Genomic DNA, 24,664 nt, shown 5'->3' on the forward strand with positions numbered 1-24,664 from the left:
TAACCACTAATGTTATTGTCCTGTTGATTAGAGGATGAGTTCCCCAGTTAATGCATTCCTCTAAAATCATTGACTGAATGTTCAAACTAGGTTGTGTATTCAAATGACTCAAGGCCTAAACATCCCCAGTTAACTTTCTAAATTTCCTCATTGATAGAATGTTCAAGCTTCAGTGTATCAATGTAATCTACAAAAAGGTTTGGGTTTGGTGAGTCTTTACTGAATGTTCTACACTGTCACCACATGGCAACCAGTGTGGCCACGCCCTCGTTAACCTAATGTACCCAAGCCTGACTGAAAACAGACAACAGTGCAACAATGAGTGACGGGCTTCCGTCCCTTCCAACTTGTGACCTAATTCTGTTGGAATCAAAGTCAACACACAGAGAGTGAGAGCCAGAGAGGGAGACAGTTAGACTGAGATGACAGTGGAAGAGACTGAATGTTCATAGAGTCATTAGAGTGTAGTCAGATGAGAGACGGGCCTCCTCCCCCAGTTAACTGACAGATTGTCCTGTTGATTACTGTGGAATCATTGACTGAATGTTCATAGCTGAGAGACAGTCAATGAGAGAGGACCCCCAGTTAACTGAGAAGTACAGTGGAATCAGACAGAATGTTCATAGCTGAGAGTGTAGTCAATGAGAGACAGAGCCTCCCCCAGTTAGATTGTCTAATGACAGTGGAGACATTGACTGAATGACAGAGCTGTCACAGAGACAAGAGAGACAGGCCTCCCTCCCCCAGTTAACTGTCTAATGTACTGTGGAATCAGACTGAATGTTCAGAGAGAGACAGAGTAGAGAGAGACGAGAGAGAGACAGAACAGAGACTAATGACTGTGGAATCATTGACAGAATGAGAGAGTCAGAGAGATTGAGAGAGAGAGTCCTGGCCTCTCCCCAGTTAGACAGTCTAAGACAGAGAATCAGACTGAATGTTCATAGCTGAGAGTAGTCAGAGAGAGAGACCAGGCCTCCTCCCCCAGTTAACAGTCAGAGACAGAGACAGAGAGAGAAGTTCAGAGCTGTCAGTGAGTCAATGAGAGACGAGAGAGAGACAGAGAGAGAGACAGAGAGAGAGATCATTGACAGAATGAGAGAGACAGAGAGTCAGATGAGAGACAGGGCCTCCTCCCCAGAGACAAGACAGAGAGAATCATTGACAGAGATGAGAGCTGTCAGAGTCAGAGAGACAGAGAGAGACAGAGATTTCAGTGACAGAGACAGAGCCAGACAGAGACAGTTCATAGCCTGACAGAGTCTCATCAGAGAGAGACAGAGACAGACAGAGACAGAGTGACTGAGACATAGAGAGAAGACACAGAGACAGAGTAGCAGTGTCTCAGAGATAGTCCTGACAGAGAGAGAGACAGAGAGAGACTAAACTGGTTAGAGACTGAGACAAGAGAAAACACATTAACCTATAGACAGCAGTGAGATCAGATCGTGACAGATGAGTTACAGACAGAGACAGAAACTGGTTAGTGACTGAGACAATATCTGAAAACACAGTTAACCTATAGCCTGTAGCAGTGTCTCATCAGAGGTATGACATTAGATGAGTTGAGACAGAGACTAAACTGACAGTGACAGAGACAATATCTGAAAACAGAGACTAGACATAGCCTAGAGACAGATGGTCCCCAGATCGTCAAGAGAGAGAGACATTTACAGACAGAGACTAAACTGGTTAGTGACTGAGACTATATCTGAAAACAGATTAACCTATAGCCTGTAGCAGTGTCTCATCAGATCGTCGTGAGATTAGAGAGACAGACAGAGACTAAACTGGTTAGTGACAGAGAGAGCACCCAAAACACATTCTTCTCAGCTGGTAAACATTGAATGGATATGACATTAGAGGATGAGTTAGACCAAAGGCCATTCACAACTAGAAAAGGGAAACTGTTTTAACAAAGTTACTTAAGGTATCGAGTGAGTTGAGTTTCTAAAAACGTCTGGCAGGGAAAAATAAATACAAATCTATCCAAAACTATGTCCTACAATGGGTCGGGTCAAATTGAGTGGCCTATTTAAGAATAGAGTGCCATTTGGGATGCACACTAGGTTTGGGAGGTGTCTAACTTCACCCAACCTACTGTCACCACATGGCTAACCAGATGCTGGATTTCCACGCCCTTAACCCCTGACCTCAAGCCTGAGGGAAACAGACAACCAACAATGCAGTGACGGGCTTCCGTCCCTTACCAGTGACCTTCTGTGGAATTCAAATTCAACACCAGAGAGAGAGAGAGCCAGAGAGGAGACAAGAGGAGACAGGGTAGAGACAAATAGAAAGTGTCAGTGGGGGTAGTGGGAATACAGAGAGACATAGAGAGCAGTAGAAGAGATCCTCAACATGTTCCCAGATGACTGACACCTGCTGAAGGAGAGAGACAGTCAGAGAGATTCCAGAGAGGCCTTCCAGAGAGAGTAAAGGCTTCCAGACAGATGACAGAGACAGGGACAGCAGGCACAGGAGAGAGCACCACACTGTCTGCACAGAGAGTCAGAGACAGAGAGTGACAGAGTCTCACGACAGCACTGGCAGAGAGACGTCAGAATGACACCTAGTAGTGACGAGAGAGAAGAGAGAGAGTGACAGAGAGACCCAGAATGACAGACAGAGTGACGCCAGAATGACACCTGGAGTGACGTCAGAATGACACCTGAGTAGTGACGTCAGAATGACACAGAGTAGTGACGCCAGAATGACAGAGAGTAGTGACGCCAGAATGACACCATGACGCCAGAATGACAGAGTAGAGACGCCAGAGAGACGAGAGACAGAATGACACCTAGTAGTGACGCCAGAATGACACCAGTAGTGACGCCAGAATGACAGAGTAGTGACGCCAGAATGACACCTAGTGTCAGAATGACACCTGACAGCCAGAATGACACCTAGTAGTGACATCAGAATGACACCTAGTGACGTTAGACAGAGAGAGTGACAGGACAGAGAGAGAGGGACTGCACTGCTGCTTAGTCCAGAGAGACACCCCAGCAGAGACACTGACAGAGAACGAGCCTTTATCCATGACTTTGGTATTATGAGAGAGACCAGAATTGAGTGATATTGAGACAGAGAGAATGTCTAGCCCAAATGGAGAGATCCCATTTGAGTTTGTCCAATAACACCAAAACCCACATTAGGCTTTGAAGAGGTGTCATTGAATATGGACACCCAAACCCACATTAGGCTTTGAAGAGGTGTCCAATAACACCCAAACCCACATTAGGCTTTGAATGGGTGTCCAATAACACCCAAACCCACATTAGGCTTTGAAGGGGTGTCCAATAACACCCAAACCCACATTAGGCTTTGAATAGGTGCCATTTGGGATAACACCCAAACCCACATTAGGTCTGAAGGTGACTAACACCCAAACCCACATCAGGCTTTGAAGAGGTGTCCATAACACCCAAACCCACATCTCAGGCTTTGAAGGGTGTCCAATAACACCCAAACACACATTAGGCTTTGAAGGGTGTCCAATAACACCCAAACACACATTAGGCTTTGAAGGGGTGTGGGAATAACACCCAAACCCACATTAGGCTTTGAATGGGTGTCCCATAACACCCAAACCCACATTAGGCTTTGAAGAGGTGTCAATAACACCCAAACCCACATTAGGCTTTGAAGAGGTGTCCAATAACACCCAAACCCACATCAGGCTTTGAAGGAGGTGTCCAATAACACCCAAACGTTGAATCAGGCTTTGAAGAGGTGTCAGAATAACACCCAAACGTTACATTAGGCTTTGAAGAGGTGTCCAATAACACCCAAACCCACATAGGCTTTGAAGTGGTGTCAGAATGACACCCAAACCCAGAATGAGGCCTGGAAGTGGTGTCCAATGACACCACCCAAACCCACATTAGCTTTGAAGAGGTGTCGTCAGAATAACACCCAAACCCAGAATGACTTTGAAGTGGGGACGTCAGAATGACACACCCAAATGACACATTAGGCTCAGAATGAGGTGTCGTCAGAATGACACCACCCAAACCCACATTAGGCTCAGAAGAGGTGTCCAATAACACCTAGTAAACCCACATTAGGCTTTGAAGTGACGTCCAATAACACCCAAACGTCAGAATGACACTTTGAAGGGACGTCAGAATGACACCTAAACAAACCCACATTAGGCTATGACAAGGGTGACACCCAAATGACACATTAGGCTTTGAAGAGGTGCCCAATGACACCCAAACGCCTACATTAGAATGGCTTAGTGACATCAGAATGACACCATAACACCCAAACCCACATGAGGCTGCACTGCTGCTTGTCCAATAACAGCAGAAACCCACACTTTATCCATGGCTTTGAAGAGGTGTCCAATTATGATATTGCTACCCAAAACCCACATTAGGCTTTGAAGAGGTGTCCAATAACACCCAAACCCACATTAGGCTTTGAAGGGTGTCCAATAACACCCAAACCCACATTAGGCTTTGAATGGGTGTCCAATAACACCCAAACCCACATTAGGCTTTGAAGGGGTGTCCAATAACACCCAAACCCACATTAGGCTTTGAAGAGGTGTCCAATAACACCCAAACCCACATTAGGCTTTGAAGAGGTGTCCAATAACACCCAAACCCACATTAGGCTTTGAAGGGGTGTCCAATAACACCCAAACCCACATCAGGCTTTGAAGGGGTGTCCAATAACACCCAAACCCACATTAGGCTTTGAAGAGGTGTCCAATAACACCCAAACCCACATCAGGCTTTGAAGGGGTGTCCAATAACACCCAAACCCACATCAGGCTTTGAAGAGGTGTCCAATAACACCCAAACCCACATCGGGCTTTGAAGGGGTGTCCAATAACACCCAAACCCACATTAGGCTTTGAAGAGGTGTCCAATAACACCCAAACCCACATTAGGCTTTGAAGGGGTGTCCAATAACACCCAAACCCACATTAGGCTTTGAATGGGTGTCCAATAACACCCAAACCCACATTAGGCTTTGAAGAGGTGTCCAATAACACCCAAACCCACATTAGGCTTTGAAGAGGTGTCCAATAACACCCAAACCCACATCAGGCTTTGAAGGGGTGTCCAATAACACCCAAACCCACATTAGGCTTTGAAGGGGTGTCCAATAACACCAAACCCACATTAGGCTTTGAAGAGGTGTCCAATAACACCCAAACCCACATTAGGCTTTGAAGGGGTGTCCAATAACACCCAAACCCACATTAGGCTTTGAAGAGGTGTCCAATAACACCCAAACCCACATTAGGCTTTGAAGAGGTGTCCAATAACACCCAAACCCACATTAGGCTTTGAAGAGGTGTCCAATAACACCCAAACCCACATTAGGCTTTGAAGGGGTGTCCAATAACACCCAAACCCACATTAGGCTTTGAAGAGGTGTCCAATAACACCCAAACCCACATTAGGCTTTGAAGGGGTGTCCAATAACACCCAAACCCACATTAGGCTTTGAAGAGGTGTCCAATAACACCCAAACCCACATTAGGCTTTGAAGAGGTGTCCAATAACACCCAAACCCACATTAGGCTTTGAATGGGTGTCCAATAACACCCAAACCCACATTAGGCTTTGAAGAGGTGTCCAATAACACCCAAACCCACATTAGGCTTTGAAGAGGTGTCCAATAACACCCAAACCCACATTAGGCTTTGAAGAGGTGTCCAATAACACCCAAACCCACATTAGGCTTTGAAGAGGTGTCCAATAACACCCAAACCCACATTAGGCTTTGAAGAGGTGTCCAATAACACCCAAACCCACATTAGGCTTTGAAGAGGTGTCCAATAACACCCAAACCCACATTAGGCTTTGAAGGGGTGTCCAATAACACCCAAACCCACATTAGGCTTTGAAGGGGTGTCCAATAACACCCAAACCCACATTAGGCTTTGAAGGGGTGTCCAATAACACCCAAACCCACATTAGGCTTTGAAGAGGTGTCCAATAACACCCAAACCCACATTAGGCTTTGAAGAGGTGTCCAATAACACCCAAACACACATTAGGCTTTGAAGAGGTGGTGGGTCAGACAGAGGATATGGGAGGATGGGGGCTATCTCATAATGATATCAAACAACATTACTGCTGTTAGATGGAGAAACTTACCGCATTGTCATGCTCTCTGTCTTGAAAGACAGGCAGCAGAGAGTAGCTTGACTGGAAGGAGGACCGGCTCAGAGTGGCAGTAGGAGTGTTGTTAGAGTTGTTGGTTCGGTTCCCTAGGTGTTGGTGAAACAGACTCTCCACTAGTCTATCAATGAAATGGTCTTTGGTAAGCCGGACCCTCTGGTGTGCCCATACACAGTTGTTACAAGGTACTCCTGGCAGTCTCGGCAGTGAGAGGTAGCGGGATTGCCCTCGTTGCAAGAGCTGCACAGGGGCTCTCTGCTGTGTCTGTGAGAAAAGTTGTTACCCCTACTGCTAACAGTATTGTTGATTTGCTCCTCAGACAAATTTACCACGGCATCCAACATGTTGCTAAATAAAAAGTTTGACGAGGGCAAGGCATCTACTCCTGATACGGGCATTAGAACCTTTAGGTCACAAGTCAGGCACCGGAGTTTCAAGGGGTCTTCGGGGTTCCGCTGGCCCTCCAGACACTGCCTGCAGAAGGCATGGAGGCATGGGAGGACGTGGAGCCTTCTGGAGGATGAGGTAGATGAGCTAGTTGAGGTATGAGACGAGGAGGAGGAGGTAGAAGAGTTGGAGGAGAGTGGAGCAGAGGAGCAGCACAGTTGTTTGCATAGGGGACATGTAGTCAAGTCGGAGTCAGGGAATGAAGCCATTTGCACGACTGCTTTGGAATAGGGGTCTTTAAACCCGCATTTAGACATAGCCTACGGTTGCCTTTGTAAATAGATGCAATGACGATAGACTAGATTAAATGGTTCTATTAAATGTTGCTCCTATTGTGAAAATTGGTATCCACTCACTGACACCAAATAAAATGTGTAACTGATTAAATAGGTCTGCCGGTGAAGGACGTGCGTTTGAAGGAAATTGGAATGGCAGTCAACGTCAACGAAAGCTCTTTGGAATAGAAACAACTTCGGGTCTTCCTTATTTGCATACATAATTCAAATTTTACGTGTTTTGCGTATTGAAATTTGAGAGTAATTATAACTTGATATTACAGAGTTGTATGTTCTTGTTTACGTCAATGCTGCGGGGAAGAAACCAATATTGTGGCAAACATGAAATCGGCTGCGTGTCCCCCACCCGAATTCTCCCCAAGCACAGAGAAGGGCCACTGCCGGTTTTCGTTATCAATTCCTCTGTTCATTTACGCACAAACGTGTTAACAGTAAGTGTCCGCCCAATTATTCCAATCCACCATCACAACTCTTTCAAATGTAACCAACCATGCGCATCAAACAGAGACTGTTGAAGGCAATTAAATAATGAATCCATTTGATGTAATAAGTTAGCTCGATACTTGCGCGCATAAGATCAAATAGCCAAACAGTTGCTGAACAGTCTCCCAAGAATGATTTGTTACTCTATGATACCTTCTCTGAACGAAATGCTCTCTGTGATGCATACGTTGTGCTCAATAAAAGGCTGCACTTTCTTGAGATCAAATGTCCAGCGTTTTCCCCTGGCTTTCCTTGACCATCCGCCAGCGCAGAATGAATCCATTCGTTCCGTGCAATGAAGCGTTCCATGGAATTGTGTTCATTTGCGCTTGTGCACGCGTTTTACGCATGTTGAACTAAACCACATATCAAGAGGTACAACGACGGTTTTACTATATATGTGTATTATGTGCCATGTTAACTGCAGGACGTGAGTTTCTCGAAAATGCCCTGAATGTCTCTAATCCTACAGCCGTGAGCATACTTCCGTTTCATCACACGGAAGGGGACTTTGTTGGACAAGGGCTGGGCAGTTACATACAAGCGTCTCCCTATTCATGCCATTTTAACAGTAAAATTTTAATTGGAAATGTTACAATATAGTATGCAATATGTCGTGGCGTAGACCTCAAACAGCAGTTGTGCAAAAACAAGGGATCTATTTCAATATTTTAATTTCCTGGAAAAAATGATAGACTGGCTTTAATTTCATTTGACACTTTTGAGACGATTCCATTGGTTCCATGGTACCAGGCAAACTAAATCAAACTTTCTCTCTGGCTTGTGTATTTAAAACAACGAAAAACGCAATCATTTGTATTTAAACTGCAGTAAGTAGCCTAATGCTAACGTTTTATTTAAACAACTCTAATGCCCACTTTGAATGTGAACAAATAAATGACTGATCATGATCGTATCCATTCACCCTGTCTCAGACGGACAAGAAATGCTTACTTATGCATGCCTCTGTGAAGGCCATGCCATTGATGTTGTGCTTTGGGTTCAGTCTCCAGGAATATCACACACACAGACAGTGGTCAGGACAGGAGAACCCCAGTGAGGTTTATCCTTTACATGTTGGCAGTCCAAAATAAGCAGTGGGATGCCAGCCTGGGTGACAGAGCTCTGACCCCATTATCCAGTCCTGGATAAGGAGCTGGCCCCGCCCAATCCTGCTCAGAGGAAAAACCCAAGAGGCTACTAGGACTGGGGCACTATGGAAAGAAAGAGTCAAGAAGTGTCAGTGTTGAAAATGGCCAAAGACAACTTGGTTGTCCGTCGAACCAGCCGAGATCTGAACCCGAGTCTCCAACGGGAGGAACCAACCAACCAATCTTAACCATTTGACTAAGAGGACAGTTCCACAGCACTTGTGTTGATGGCCGGGTTAGGCACCGGGTAGGCACGGGGTCAACTTCTAACATGCATGTCTCCCTTCCCTGAGTCATATTACACTTGGGAAATCAAATCTGTGAAAGACTCGGAGACATAAAACATGGGAATCACATGAACACCAGTAATACTCTACCAAGCCCCAATCAATATCTGAATGTCAAATCAAAAGTCCCGGGTGGATAAACATGCTACCTGTCCTGTTCTTTAGGTTGCTGGGACAATAACTTCAATGTCCCTGGCTACTTCAAAGTAGATCGTATTTCTGCTTCTGAACTGAATGTTAAGATCATAATGCCAGGATGTATTTTCTGCTTACTAAAGGAAGCGAGATGACGCTGGGAAAGAGAGTAGAGTGATCAGAAACATTCAGTTCAGAAGCAGAAATATGATCTACTTTGAAGTAGCCAGGACATTGAAGTTATTGTCCCAGTAACCTAAATAACAGGACAGGTAGCATGTTTGTCTTCCCATTACTTTTCATTTGACATTCAAGATATTGATGGCCCTTGTTATTTTACAGAATAATGGCCAACTTTATTGCACTTGATTAAAACCTTTACCACAGTCACAAGAGGGCCAAGCGCTGGTCAGGTCGCCGCCTCTTGTCATGATCAAATGGGGTAATTGATAGTGAACGCCCCCCTCCCGGATCTGTGAAAACGCATCAGAGCAGGAGCAGTTTGGTAATAACAGTGCGTTAGAGCTAGCCTGGTTGTTGTCTCTGTTCAGTAATAACATTCGATTCCTTGCCACTCTTGTCATTTGCCAAAGACGAGTGGGAAGGAGTGGAATGTTAGTTCTGAAGACTGGTACCCAGACTACGTTAGATCAGGGAGGTATGGTAACAACAGTGGGAGCTCAGGTATAAATCATTAAAGGCTTTCCTGTTTCAAAACAGTCTGATTTAGCATCATGACCTCTATGGCTTTAATGGCAACACTCAAACTCAGAGGGGGTTCCTCTCTAACTAGGAGGAAGTGGCCGATCAGGATCAGCTTGCCATAAACCAACCAAACCCATATCCTGCACAATGAAGAGGCAGGATGACTAACACCAGCGCTGCTAGAAGTCCAACCCCATGCTAGGCAGGACACAACCTCCCCTGTCTATTAATGTCTCCTAAAAAGCTAAGAATTACTCTGCTAATATCCATCCCACCCTGCCTCAGGGTCCATCCCAAATGACACCCTATTTCCTTGTGCACTACTTTTTACGGGCCCTGAATCTAGGAGCTGGACAGTCAGACCGACAGGCAGACAGGTGATAGTGGATCTATGATCTGTTGTTTCTTTGAAGAGGCTGTTCTGACCACTGATTTAAATAAACACATTATCTATCTATATAGTTCTGGCTCAGTATACAGAGGAGGAAGGGACTTCATATCGTCTGATTCAACACACATTTATCACTCTGGGAGAGTGAGAGAGACATCCACATGTTCATGTAGAGTTTATGAATGGGTGTGTTTGGATCAAATGGGCTTTTGACAACCGTTCAGCACAGAGCTGATTAGGGATGGAGTCAGTCAGCTCTGCAACAAGTTACAACACACTTTATGAAGGACAATGGCAAACCAACAAGAATGTTGAAAATAGTGTTAATCCAGCAATAGTCATGCACATTTTACATTTGTCATTTAGCATCTCTAAATGATATTAGATTAAATCAATGATCTATCTTTTAGCAGGTCTTTATTCTGTGGTATTGGTTGTGTTAAAGTTAACAAGAGGTGAAAACAAACATATATGAATCATTATTGTTCCCAGCTGTCGACAGTATTCTAGCTAGTCAGGGAACTGATGCAGTTAGTATTACTTGATCTTGCAGTATGAAGTCTTCATTCCATTTGACCGTTCCATCACACGAGAGCTGCATCAATGTGGTGGGATCCACTTCCAGTACTTTAACTCTTCTTCTAATAGCTGGTGCCCATTTCAGTCAAGATCAACCTACAGTAGACCACTAACCATAGGATCTATGTATCAAACATCTGATCTAGAATCAGGTCTCCCCTGTCCATGTAATGTTTTTTTTATTGTGATCTAAAAGGCCAAACTGATCCTATATCCGCACTCCTACTCTGAGAAACACCAGAACATCAAATCTCACTCTGAAATGTATATTTCATTACAAAAACCAATGAACCCCATACTGAGTTTAGAGCACACCATCTAGTGTAGAGCTTAAACACTGCAACAGTATATGACGTCTCCCGTTACGGTCATCGTATGAGACAGTTCGTAATACCGAGCCATTTCTTTTCTTAGCTCTTCTTTTGTGATAGCAAAGTGTGTTTCTGTACAGTTTAAAGTCAAGTGTAATAGATTTGAATAAGTGTAATAGTCATCTTCGTAGATCGTCTCAGAAATACTATTCCACAAAATGTTCATTACAATAACAAACAATATAAAGTGCCACTGAACTACATTAACAAACATCTTGTTTTCCCTCATACACCCCTAATGGAAATATTGATACTATTCCTCTGTGTTGGTTTATTCACACGCCTTCTTGTTGGTTAATACAAACCTTGGCCTTCTGAACAAACTGACTGACTTACAAACTGGCCTTCTTGTTGGTTAATACAAACTGGCCTTCTAATACAAAGGCCTTCTTGTTGGTTAATACAAACTGGCCTTCTTGTTGGTTAATACAAACTGGCCTTCTTGTTGGTTAATACAAACTGGCCTTCTTGTTGGTTAATACAAACTGGCCTTCTTGTTGGTTAATACAAACTGGCCTTCTTGTTGGTTAATACAAACTGGCCTTCTTGTTGGTTAATACAAACTGGCCTTCTTGTTGGTTAATACAAACTGGCCTTCTTGTTGGTTAATACAAACTGGCCTTCTTGTTGGTTAATACAAACAAACTATATTGCACCATCCTGCTCTGACCAAACCTTTTCACACTACTAAACCAAGCTGAGCTGGTCTGGTTACAAACTGGCATACAAATCCTATCCACCATAGTTACTGGAACGTGCTGGAAAGGACATTATGTTAATAAAAGAACGTATGCAAGCCAGCACAGTACTGGGCCTGGCTTCTCGATAGCGATGGAATTTAGGCTTACAAGTGTTTTAACGATGCACCTTTCCTACAATGGCCAAAGATTGAAAGAATTCGGATCAGCTTTCTTCATTAATATCTTACCTTAAAATTATAATTATTCCACAATACTGACGACGGATCAGCTAGTGCGACTGTGATCTTACTCTAATGCTTAACCTATAATAAAATGCACTAAATCAAGATTTGACACATCATGAAATATATAAAGGCAGAAATTACAGATGGTAGCCAAATAGATAAATAAAACTAATGGAAATATAGGCCCATGTAGACTATACTGTAGGTAGGTAGGATATTTTTATCTGAATGCAGTCATGTCGGTTTTCATTTTAAGCATAATTTTATCCTTTGGTTGCTTCTAACGATTGCAAAGGCATTGGCAACTCTACAGTGCCTTGCGAAAGTATTCGGCCCCCTTGAACTTTGCGACCTTTTGCCACATTTCAGGCTTCAAACATAAAGATATAAAACTATTTTTTTGTGAAGAATCAACAACAAGTGGGACACAATCATGAAGTGGAACGACATTTATTGGATATTTCAAACTTTTTTAACAAATCAAAAACTGAAAAATTGGGCGTGCAAAAATATTCAGCCCCTTTACTTTCAGTGCAGCAAACTCTCTCCAGAAGTTCAGTGAGGATCTCTGAATGATCCAATGTTGACCTAAATGACTAGTGATGATAAATACAATCCACCTGTGTGTAATCAAGTCTCCGTATAAATGCACCTGCACTGTGATAGTCTCAGAGGTCCGTTAAAAGCGCAGAGAGCATCATGAAGAACAAGGAACACACCAGGCAGGTCCGAGATACTGTTGTGAAGAAGTTTAAAGCCGGAAAAAGATTTCCCAAGCTTTAAACATCCCAAGGAGCACTGTGCAAGCGATAATATTGAAATGGAAGGAGTATCAGACCACTGCAAATCTACCAAGACCTGGCCGTCCCTCTAAACTTTCAGCTCATACAAGGAGAAGACTGATCAGAGATGCAGCCAAGAGGCCCATGATCACTCTGGATGAACTGCAGAGATCTACAGCTGAGGTGGGAGACTCTGTCCATAGGACAACAATCAGTCGTATATTGCACAAATCTGGCCTTTATGGAAGACTGGCAAGAAGAAAGCCATTTCTTAAAGATATCCATAAAAAGTGTTGTTTAAAGTTTGCCACAAGCCACCTGGGAGACACACCAAACATGTGGAAGAAGGTGCTCTGGTCAGATGAAACCAAAATTGAACTTTTTGGCAACAATGCAAAACGTTATGTTTGGCGTAAAAGCAACACAGCTAATCACCCTGAACACACCATCCCCCTGTCAAACATGGTGGTGGCAGCATCATGGTTTGGGCCTGCTTTTCTTCAGTAGGGACAGGGAAGATGGTTAAAATTGTTGGGAAGATGGATGGAGCCAAATACAGGACCATTCTGGAAGAAAACCTGATGGAGTCTGCAAAGACCTGAGACTGGGACGGAGATTTGTCTTCCAATAAGACAATGATCCAAAACATAAAGCAAAATCTACAATGGAATGGTTAAAAAAATAAACATATCCAGGTGTTAGAATGGCCAAGTCAAAGTCCAGACCTGAATCCAATCGAGAATCTGTGGAAAGAACTGAAAACTGCTGTTCACAAATGCTCTCCATCCAACCTCACTGAGCTCGAGCTGTTTTGCAAGGAGGAATGGGAACAAATTTCAGTCTCTCGATGTGCAAAACTGATAGAGACATACCCCAAGCGACTTACAGCTCTAATCGCAGCAAAAGGTGGCGCTACAAAGTATTAACTTAAGGGGGCAGAATAATTCTGCACGCCCAATTTTTTTATTTTTTTGTTAAAAAAGTTTGAAATATCCAATAAATGTCGTTCCACTTCATGATTGTGTCCCACTTGTTGTTGATTCTTCACAAAAAAATACAGTTTTATATCTTTATGTTTGAAGCCTGAAATGTGGCAAAAGGTCTCAAAGTTCAAGGGGGCCGAATACTTTCGCAAGGCACTGTATATTTGCAGTCCACATCGTTGTGAAGTTATCGGTGCTCACAGAGAGACAGAGAAGCATCTTGAGTCTATGTTTAGTGGAAGGGAAAAATAACACTAGCAGTTCTAGGAGTGATCTGAGGCAGGTGGTAAATAACAAGCGTTTAAGTGCAACTTTAAGGATGGCTTTGGAAAACAGTTCAGAGATTTAACAATGCTCCTACCAAGGTTCTAACTATGAACTCAGCCTTAAGATGCTCTTTGGAAACCGGGCCCTGGTTCAGCACAATAGTGTGAAAAGAGTATGTCTGTTTATCTGGCCTCTCCAGTAGAAGGATAACGTGATTGACCTTGTGAGAGTCGGTCGGTTTGTTTCTCTGTGTGGCAGCTGCAGTGTAGCTTGGTGGTAGACATGGCGAGAATAGCATTGAGTCTGGTTCAACCAGGCGTGCTGCAGCATGTCCCCTGTCCCCTGTCCCTGTCCCCTCAGCCCTGCCAGTCCCAGGGGATGCACAAGTCCCCGTCCTGCATGACAGAGTAGAAGTGGGAGACCTCCACCCGGAGGCCCTCCATGAGGGGGGAGCGTTCCTCCAGCAACCGCCTGCAGCAGGGGATCATCTGGTTGTGTCTGACACTGGGCTCCTTGGACAGATTCCTCAGGGCCAGAGCCTCCAGGCAGTGGAGCAGTACCTCCTCCTCCTCCTTCTGCAGCCTGGGGGACGCACACAGGTCAGGGTCACACACAGAGCACGCCTAGCCACACACAGACCGAGGGATAATCAATACAACAACGTACACAGACGTAGGAGGGCAGGAAGACAAGGTTGACAGACACTCACTGGTTCCTGTGTTTGATTCGTTGTCGGGCCTCCCAGGCCATGCTCTGGAGGAAAGTCTGTAGTCTGCTGGGCTCACAGGTGGCTGGGATGATGAAGTGACCCATCTCATGCAGGCTGGGGCTGGAGCGATCACTGGGACAAAACACCACAGGTACATCATCAGTGGTCGGGGAATCTCTCACATGCCTCTACACCAGGGTCCCCTCTAGGCAGCCCGCCGGTGATTTCATTTGGCCCTCCAAGTTCTGAGCAAAATAAATCAATAATAATAAAAAAAGTTTTGGGATTGTTGTTGTTGGACATAAAATACTAAAATCACAACAAAAAAAATCTCAAAGTGATTTTAAATTAAGAAATCTCTTCCCAAGTATTCCCACACATAAATAGCAAGGCTTATGTGATCCTATCCCAATCTAATCAAGGTTTGAAATTATTCTGCTTTTGTGAAATACTCTTTCTGTTTGGGACCCAAATGATTTATAACTATATTCCGGCCCCCCGGCCATCAGGAAAAGTCGTCCCACGGCTAAATGTATACTGAACAAAAATGTAAAAGCAACATGCAAAGTGTTGGCCCCATGTTTCAGGAGATGAAGTAAGATTCCAGAAAATGTTCCATATGAACAAAAAGCTTATTTCTCTAAAATGTTGTGCACACATTTGTTTGTTTACATCCCTGTTAGTGAGCATTTCTCTTTTGCCAAGACAATCCATCCACCTGACAGGTGTAGCATATTAAGAAACTGATTAAACAGCATGATCATTACACAAGTGCACCTTGTGCTGGGGACAATCAAATGTGCAGTTGTCACAACACAATGGCACAGATGTCTCAAGTTGAGGGAGCATGCAATTGGCATGCTGTCTGCAGGAATGTCCACCAGAGGTGTTGCAAGATAATTTAATGTTAATTTCTCTACCATAAACCGCTAATGTCGTTTTAGTGAATTTAGCAGTATGTCCAACTGGCCTCACCACCACAGACCACGTGTAACCACACCAGCCCAGGACCTCCACATCCGGCATCTTCACATGCACCATCCACCTGGACAGCTGATGAAACTGGAGTATTTTTGTCTGTAATAAAGCCCTTTTGCAGGGAAAACTAATTCTGATTGGCTGGGCCTGGTACTCCAGTGGGTGGGCCTGGCTCCCTAGTGAGTAGGCCTATGCCCTCCCAGGCCCCCATGACTGTGCCCCTGCCCAGTCATGTGAAATCCATAGATTAGGGCCTAATACATTTATTTCAATTGACTGATTTCCTGATATGAACTCAGTAAAACCATTGAAATTATTGCATGTTTGGTTTATATTTTTGCTCAGTGTAATTCGGGACCCCACTCTACAGACTGGTATTACAGTAGCATCAAAATCACACCCTTGAACAGGAATATGCTACATAAACAGAGTATTTTGGCCCACTGGTAGACAGTCAGGTACATGGTCTGTGGTGTGGGTGGATAGGGAAGAGTCTCTTACTTCTCCAGGGTCATGGCCAGACCTTGCAGGCTCCTGGGATGCAGGGCTAGGCGTCGGGCCAGTAGTCTCTTATGGAAGGTGTTGAGGATGCTGCAGTGTTCCTCTATAGGCTGTACAGGTCCCAGTCTCTCTACGTTAATTACCTGAATACCTCCCAACACATGGCTGATCCTCTCCTTCAGCCACTCTGTCTGCTGGAGCAGGGTACGGTAGCTGGGGAGACTCACAAACAGCTAGGACACATGTACACACGCACACACAGACAAACACGGAACATGAACAACAGGAGAATAAAAAAAGACTGGTAACTTTTCCAGCTGAAATGTAACATGTGCCATACTTTTGTCCATTGGTGATGAACATCCATTGTTCCCAGCATCACATGACCTGAGGCATTCATCCCTGATTGGTCAGTGAATATTATAGTGTGTCCTAAAAGAAAATAAGGAATGCATTAAGTAATTTACCATACATCATTTTAATTCACTCATCATTCTCTGTGAGTCAGGACATCTTTCAAAATGTCAACAGAATAGAACAATTCAAGCCCACTCTTAAGACAAAGACCCTTATTGACTCTCTTCCAGGTGTGTATACCTCGCAGGTTGAGCACAGCCTCAGGGTTCTGCTGGGAGAGACGGCTCAGACTCTGGAGCTGACAGCATCTGTGAGTCACTCCCCAGGAGCGCTGCCACCTGCAGGAGGGAGGAGGTATTGTCCTCAGATCAGGTGTTCAAGTGAGAGCAGAGATCCCCAGTCATGATGTAACAACAGGAGGCTCCAGAACATTGATAATACGTTACTTTGGAAAGACATTGACCACCTTCTGTTGTACCGCAGGCCAGTAGAACCCAGTCAAACAGTAACTCACTCAAACATGCACCCTATGAAGCTGAAGGGTCTATGCACTTTACTTCATAGGACCAGCACTGTGCATCAGTCATGTTGTATTCGGCGCATGTGACATTTTGATTTGTGCATCTCTGCACCATTTTCTATCTGCATGGGAGTTGGTGCACTTAATGAAACTCACCAATGTTTTCTTCTTCTATTAGAATGGAACAGCTGTTGTTCAGAGTGTTGATGATTACCTAATATCTTCCAAGGCAAATTTCTGACACAATTCCTTCTTGAGTCTCTTCAGCTCCTCCCGTCGAGGGACACTGGCGTTCTGCTTCTTCGTAGCCTCCTTCTCATGATTTCTCAGCCACAAGCTGCAGCAGAGAGACAACTCTTCAGACAGACCAATGGCTCGCTTGTAGAGCATGTCACTTCTCTCAAGGCGTGAGTGGAATGAGCCAACCAGAGGAACTCAAGTACACAGGCAGTGACAAAGACAGCAAGATCATTTGTTTCTATTTAAACCCGTCTTCGGAATGCATCTGTGAATTTGAGTTGACAGTTAAAAAGTGATCAAGCTAAAGCAATGCTAATGTCTATGTCATTCTACATACATAAGAAGTTACCGTTGGCTAGGTAGTCATTATACAGTACCTTAGTGTGGGCTCTACTTTCTTAGCCTGCTTCAGCTCCTGCTCTGGGTCTCTGAAGCCAGTGAAGCTGTAGTAGCTTTTGTCCCATTTGATGGGCCGGTAGAAAAGGTTCCCATGCCCAGCCACTGGCTGCTGGCTCTTGGGTGACTCTGAGCTGGCCTTCAGTCCCTTCATGTGCTCTGTGGACAGACTGCAGGACTTCAGCACATCCATTACAGTGGTCAGGACATCCTTGGTCTGCAGAGTGAAGCTGACCGAACGGAACCCTGGGAAATGTGGTCAAATGTATTACAAACATAGTCAGTCACAAAAAAATATCTAAATTGCAAATGGCAGCATGTTCTCTATATAGTGCACTACGTTTAGCCAGGGTACATAGGGTGTCATTTGGAATGCATCCATGCATAATACTCACTCTCTCAGAGGAAACGGTATGAAAAAAACAAATTATCAAGAAACACCAATACTGTATAGTCTACATTTTAAGCAGGATAAAAGGACATTACCAGGAGGAAGGACATCCTCCTGAATGTCTTCCTTCTCCTTTATTTCCCTGACATAAAGGTGAGCTTTGTTGGTTGGACTGAGCGGGTCCCCGGTTTCTGAAGGTTTTCCAAATAACCATTGAGTCTCTTGAGGGAATTTTCATTCACTTCCTGAAGAGAATTACACAAAGGACGTTTTGATTGGCAATTCCACGATAACAGAATGATGAGGCTCATATTTTTCACTTTAAAATGTTAAACGAAAAACAATGAATACAAAGTTAAACAAACCATACAACTCTATGCACAAGGACTACTTTTAACAAATACCACTGAAAATTTTACAAAAACACATTTACTTGAATAATACAAAGTTTGGTAACAGAATGACGGTTTATGCTGCATCTACACTGTTTTCAAGTAAAGGTGTTTTTGTCAAATGTTGAAAGGAAATTGCCGTGGAATTGCCCTACGACATAATTCTATGATACATGGACATTATTGCTCTTTTGGCCTACGACAGGACATAATCATTCACCCTTTCCCTGGGATGCTGGCCAAAGAAGTCTGGGTGCACTGCAAAGTAGAAAGGTCTCAGTGCATTGATAGCATCTGCCCCTGAAAGAGCTCTCTGATGGACCAAATGTGCTGCGACACGTCTGTTCCCCACTCTGAAAAACAACATGGATCAGAGAGGGAGGATAAAGGGTTGTCACTATGATCACTATGAAGTCCAAAGGGAGCCTGCTGTGCATTACATCAGGGTCTCCCAAACTCAGCCCCCCCAGTGCACCTTTTGCTTTCTGCCCTAGCACCACACAGCTGATTAAAATGGTACAATCTTGATGATGAGTTGGTTATTTGAATCAGCTATTTAGTGCCTGGGCAAAAACCAAAACATGCACCCAGGGGGGCCCAGGACCAAGTTTTGGAAACTATGCATTACATCACTAACAACAGTGGTCCTTTTCACAAAATCCATTCTGAGTGCAGGTGATGATGTAAGTATGATAATGTAAGTACTATAGTGGGTTATTTACCTCATGGCACTTCGCAGGAGAGAGGTCACAGACATAGCTGTAGCTAGCTCTAGCTGGACACCAAATCAATGACTTGTGACATCCACAGGTGTTGATTCTCTCCTGTTGACAAAATAGGTTACAGATTATGAGCTGACTGACTGGTCCAAACTGACAAATCTTAATAAAGATTGTTGTAGCATTTATACTACAGCAGTAGCTAGCCAGCTAAGCCTTGGTGTGGGTGCAAACTCAAAATAGGTCTTATTTACAGTATCGTTGGCATTCACAGGACTAGCCTAAGGCAAGGCCAAGGGGACACATTGGAGAACACTCCAAAACAACAACGCTATCAAATCGTCTGGCTTGCAAGTTCTTTCAGTTTATTCCAGCACAAAACTGAGCAATACATTGCATGACTTGTTATAACTAACAGATAATCACAACAACAAACAGGTTCAGCTAGTTTACCCACCTAGCTAGCTTCCTTGCAAGCTACCTGTCAGCTGAAAATAAGCAACCACATTCAGACTGTACCAGCCACATGTCGATAAGTGTTTGGCTCAGAATTTATCAAAATGAACGAATACAGATTACCTTCTAAAGACTGCATTGCTGAATTTGTAGTATGGCAGGGAATTTTTACATAGATTTTGAGTCCAACGTCAGCCAGTGGTCCATGCACAGCAATCAGACAGACAAAAGCAATCGCACTACTATACTAAAGCATCGATAGCTCTGATATGGACGTTTAATGACCTCTGCTGGTTAGAAAGCTACAATTATTAGCTCGCTGATCATTGCACCTCTTCTAAACGCAGTCCAAATTCATTTTTTCTGTATTTTGTATGATATTGTACAACAACAGCAGATGAAACTAACACCGTAAAAGAGTGATAAAATGTGATCAGTGTTATTTCCTGATTGTTGCTGGTTGAAAATACAATCTCCACAGGACCTTCTATAATCAGCAGGTTTTGCCTGGGTGAAGTTTCGGCTCCATGGTGACATCTTCAGGTGGTAAATTAGTTAATAGACCAATAACAAAGACAGTTCCAAACCTCTGCCAATAACAGATAGTTTTCAGGTTTTCCCCTTCCCACTCAGACCACTAAGTCCTAACAACATATTGCTTGAGAAACAGTTTTTGAAAAAAAAAAAAAACATTTGTTTCTTTTTGACCATTTTAATGGAAATCTATTACATCAAGGTTAATACCCAGACATTATTTGATAATGATATAAAAACGGCTGTATTGGATCTTCAACCAATGTCAGATTCTGATGGATCATAGATGTTCATTTTCTTCACCCACAAAATGATTTTAAGACACCTTCCTTACTGCCTTTCTTTGGCTTGTTTCTCAAACGTCACATTTCCCTCCAGTCCAGGTTGTCCATCTGCAGCAAACCCTTTTTGTGCTTCATCATACCTGGGAATTACAGGAGGCTGCTGAGGGGAGGACGGCTCATAATAATGGCCAGAACGGAGCAAATGGAATGGCATCGAACACCTGGAAACCATGGAAACCATGTGTTTGATACCATTCCAGTGATTCCACTCCAGTCCTTTACCAATGGTGGAAAAAGTACTCTCAATTGTCATACTTAAGTAAACGTAAACATACCTTAATAGAAAATAGAAAATGACTCAAGTAAACGTCACCCAGTAAAATACTACTTGAGAAAAGACTAAAAATATTTGGTTTTAAATATACTTAAGTAAATGGAATTGCTAAAATGTACTTAAGTATCAAAAGTAAAAGTATAACTCATTCCAACTTAATTATATTAAGCAAACCAGATGTTTTTATTTTATTTTCTATTGACGGATAGCCAGGGGCACACTCCAACACTCAGACATAATTTACAAATTAAGCATTTGTGTTTAGTGAGTCTGCCAGTAGGGATGACCTGGGATGTTCTCTTGATAAGTGTGTGAATAGGACCATTTTCCTGTCAAAATGTAATGAGTACTTTTGGGTGGAGTAAAAAGTAGCTTATTTTCTTTAGGAATGTAGTGAAGTAAAGGTAAAAGTTGACAAAAATACAAATAGTAAAGTAAAGTACAGATACCCCCAAAAAACGACTTAAGTAGTACTTTAAAGTATTTTTACTTAATACTTTACACTACTGGTCCTTACCACAAGCCCTTTCTCCCCAATTAAGGTGCCACCAACCTCCTGTGCTGTGAATATCAATGGATTACATTTGTGGTCAAGTGCTTGTAAAATACATCTATTTGGTTTGCTAAGTATTATAGTGTATTAAGACATTAGCAAAAATATATTTTGATATACCCAAATGCAACAATACAAAATGTAATGTTCAAAATATAATCTATTTTACATTTCAACATACATTTTTATACAGTATTAAATTGCATAAAATATATTCTAAGAGTAGCGTGTTTTTTTTTACCTCATTACACATTTGACAATACAGTGTATCCTTCATAGAGATAAACAATAATAATAATCTCAAATCAGGCCATAGGATGCATACCTCCTACATTAGTAATGTGTAATTCACCACAACACACTATGTACAGTGTGTTTCCACATGTACCAAACAAATACACTACCGATCAAAAGTTTTAGAACACCTACTCATTCAAGGGTTTTCTTAAATCTTTGCTATTTTCTACATTGTAGAATAATTGTGAAGACATCAAAACTATGAAATAACAACCAAAAAAGTGTTAAACATATCAAAATATATTTGAGATTTGAGATTCTTCTAAGAGACACCCGTTGCCTTGCTGACAGCTCCCACACGCTTGCCATTCTCTCAACCAGATTCATGAGGTCGTCACCTGGAATGCATTTCAATTAACAGGTGTGCCTTGATAAAATATAATTTGTGGAATTTCTTTCCTTCTTAATGCGTTTAAGCCAATCAGTTGTGTTGTGACAAGGTAGGGGGTATACAGAAGATAGCTTTATTTGGTAAAACACCAAGTCCATATTATGGCAAGAACAAAGAGAAACAACAGTCCATCGTTACTTAAAATCATGAAGGTCAGTCAATATGGAACATTTCAAGAACTTTAAAAGTTTCTTCAAGTGCAGTCGCAAAAAACATCAAGTGCTATGATGAATCTGGCTCTCATGAGGAACACCATAGAAACGGAAGACCCAGAGTTACCTCTGCTGCAGAAGATACGTTTATTAGAGTTACTAGCCTCAGAAATTGCAGCCCAAATAAATGCTTCACAGAGTTAAAGTAACAGACACATCTCAACATCAACTGTTCAGAGGAGACTGTGCGAATCAGGCCTTCATGGTCGAATTGCTGCAAAGAAACCACTGCTAATGTACACCAATAGCAAGAAGAGACTTGCTTGGGACAAGAAACACGAGCAATGGACATTAGACCGGTGGAAATCTGTCCTTTGGTCTGGAGTCCAAATTTGAGATTTTTGGTTCTAACCACCGTGTCTTTGTGAGATGTGGTGTGTGTGAACGGATGTGTATTTCCCACCGTAAAGCATGGAGGAGGAGGAGGTGTTATGGTGTGGGGGTACTTTGCTGGTGATACTGTCTGTAATTTATTTAGAATTCAAGGCACACTTAGCCAGCATGGCTACCAAAGCCATGCGACTTCCGGCGCCGACAGAGATGGCCGCCTCGCTTCGCGTTCCTTGGAAACTATGCAGTTTTTTGTTTTTTTACGTGTTATTTCTTACATTAGTACCCCAGGTCATCTTAGGTTTCATTACATACAGTCGAGAAGAACTACTGAATATAAGATCAGCGTCAACTCACCATCAGTACGACCAAGAATATGTTTTTCGCGACGCGGATCCTGTGTTCTGCCTTGCAAACAGGACAACGGAATGGATCCCATGCAGCGACCCAAAAAAACGACTCCGAAAAAGAGGGAAATGAGGCGGTCTTCTGGTCAGACTCCGGAGACGGGCACACCGTGCACCACTCCCTAGCATTCTTCTTGCCAATGTCCAGTCTCTTGACAACAAGGTTGATGAAATCCGAGCAAGGGTGGCATTCCAGAGGGACATCAGAGACTGTAACGTTCTTTGCTTCACGGAAACATGGCTCACTGGAGAGACGCTATCCGAGGCGGTGCAGCCAACGGGTTTCTCCACGCATCGCGCCGACAGAAACAAACATCTTTCTGGTAAGAAGAGGGGCGGGGGCGTATGCCTTATGGCTAACGAGACATGGTGTGATGAAAGAAACATACAGGAACTCAAATCCTTCTGTTCACCTGATTTAGAATTCCTCACAATCAAATGTAGACCGCATTATCTACCAAGAGAATTCTCTTCGATTATAATCACAGCCGTATATATCCCCCCCCAAGCAGACACATAGATGGCTCTGAACGAACTTTATTTAACTCTTTGCAAACTGGAAACCATTTATCCGGAGGCTGCATTCATTGAAGCTGGGGATTTTAACAAGGCTAATCTGAAAACAAGACTCCCTAAATTTTATCAGCAAATCGATTGCGCAACCAGGGGTGGAAAAACCTTGGATCATTGTTACTCTAACTTCCGCAACGCATATAAGGCCCTGCCCCGCCCCCCTTTCGGAAAAGCTGACCACGACTCCATTTTGTTGATCCCTGCCTACAGACAGAAACTAAAACAAGAGGCTCCCACGCTGAGGTCTGTCCAACGCTGGTCTGACCAAGCTGACTCCACACTCCAAGACTGCTTCCATCACGTGGACTGGGATATGTTTCGTATTGCGTCAGATAACAATATTGACGAATACGCTGATTCGGTGTGCGAGTTCATTAGAACGTGCGTTGAAGATGTCGTTCCCATAGCAACGATTAAAACATTCCCTAACCAGAAACCGTGCATTGATGGCAGCATTCGCGTGAAACTGAAAGCGCAAACCACTGCTTTTAATCAGGGCAAGGTGTCTGGTAACATGACCGAATACAAACAGTGCAGCTATTCCCTCCGCAAGGCTATCAAACAAGCTAAGCGTCAGTACAGAGACAAAGTAGAATCTCAATTCAACGGCTCAGACACAAGAGGCATGTGGCAGGGTCTACAGTCAATCACGGTCTACAAGAAGAAATCCAGCCCAGTCACGGACCAGGATGTCTTGCTCCCAGGCAGACTAAATAACTTTTTTGCCCGCTTTGAGGACAATACAGTGCCACTGACACGGCCTGCAACGAAAACATGCGGTCTCTCCTTCACTGCAGCTGAGGTAAGTAAGACATTTAAACGTGTTAACCCTCGCAAGGCTGCAGGCCCAGACGGCATCCCCAGCCGCGCCCTCAGAGCATGCGCAGACCAGCTGGCCGGTGTGTTTACGGACATATTCAATCAATCCCTATACCAGTCTGCTGTTCCCACATGCTTGAAGAGGGCCACCATTGTTCCTGTTCCCAAGAAAGCTAAGGTAACTGAGCTAAACGACTCACTTCCGTCATCATGAAGTGCTTTGAGAGACTAGTCAAGGACCATATCACCTCCACCCTACCTGACACCCTAGACCCACTCCAATTTGCTTACCGCCCAAATAGGTCCACAGACGATGCAATCTC

At 43.5% G+C, this 24,664-nt stretch overlaps 2 pseudogenes across 1 annotated transcript in view; both read right to left on the bottom strand.

The window, feature by feature from the left end:
* Window positions 1-6,918, bottom strand: part of LOC127919577 (E3 ubiquitin-protein ligase TRIM71-like) — a 29,843-nt pseudogene extending 22,925 nt beyond the window's left edge. The window contains exon 1 of the transcript XR_008103353.1: window positions 6,123-6,918. The product of XR_008103353.1 is annotated as an E3 ubiquitin-protein ligase TRIM71-like (transcript). The remainder of the gene's footprint in view (window positions 1-6,122) is intronic.
* Window positions 6,919-12,350: 5,432 nt separating this feature from the next.
* Window positions 12,351-19,689, bottom strand: LOC127919578 (T-cell activation inhibitor, mitochondrial-like; annotated as a pseudogene).
* Window positions 19,690-24,664: the final 4,975 nt, after the last annotated feature.

Source organism: Oncorhynchus keta, unplaced genomic scaffold, assembly GCF_023373465.1.
Source record: "Oncorhynchus keta strain PuntledgeMale-10-30-2019 unplaced genomic scaffold, Oket_V2 Un_contig_17125_pilon_pilon, whole genome shotgun sequence".
NCBI lineage: Eukaryota > Metazoa > Chordata > Actinopteri > Salmoniformes > Salmonidae > Oncorhynchus > Oncorhynchus keta.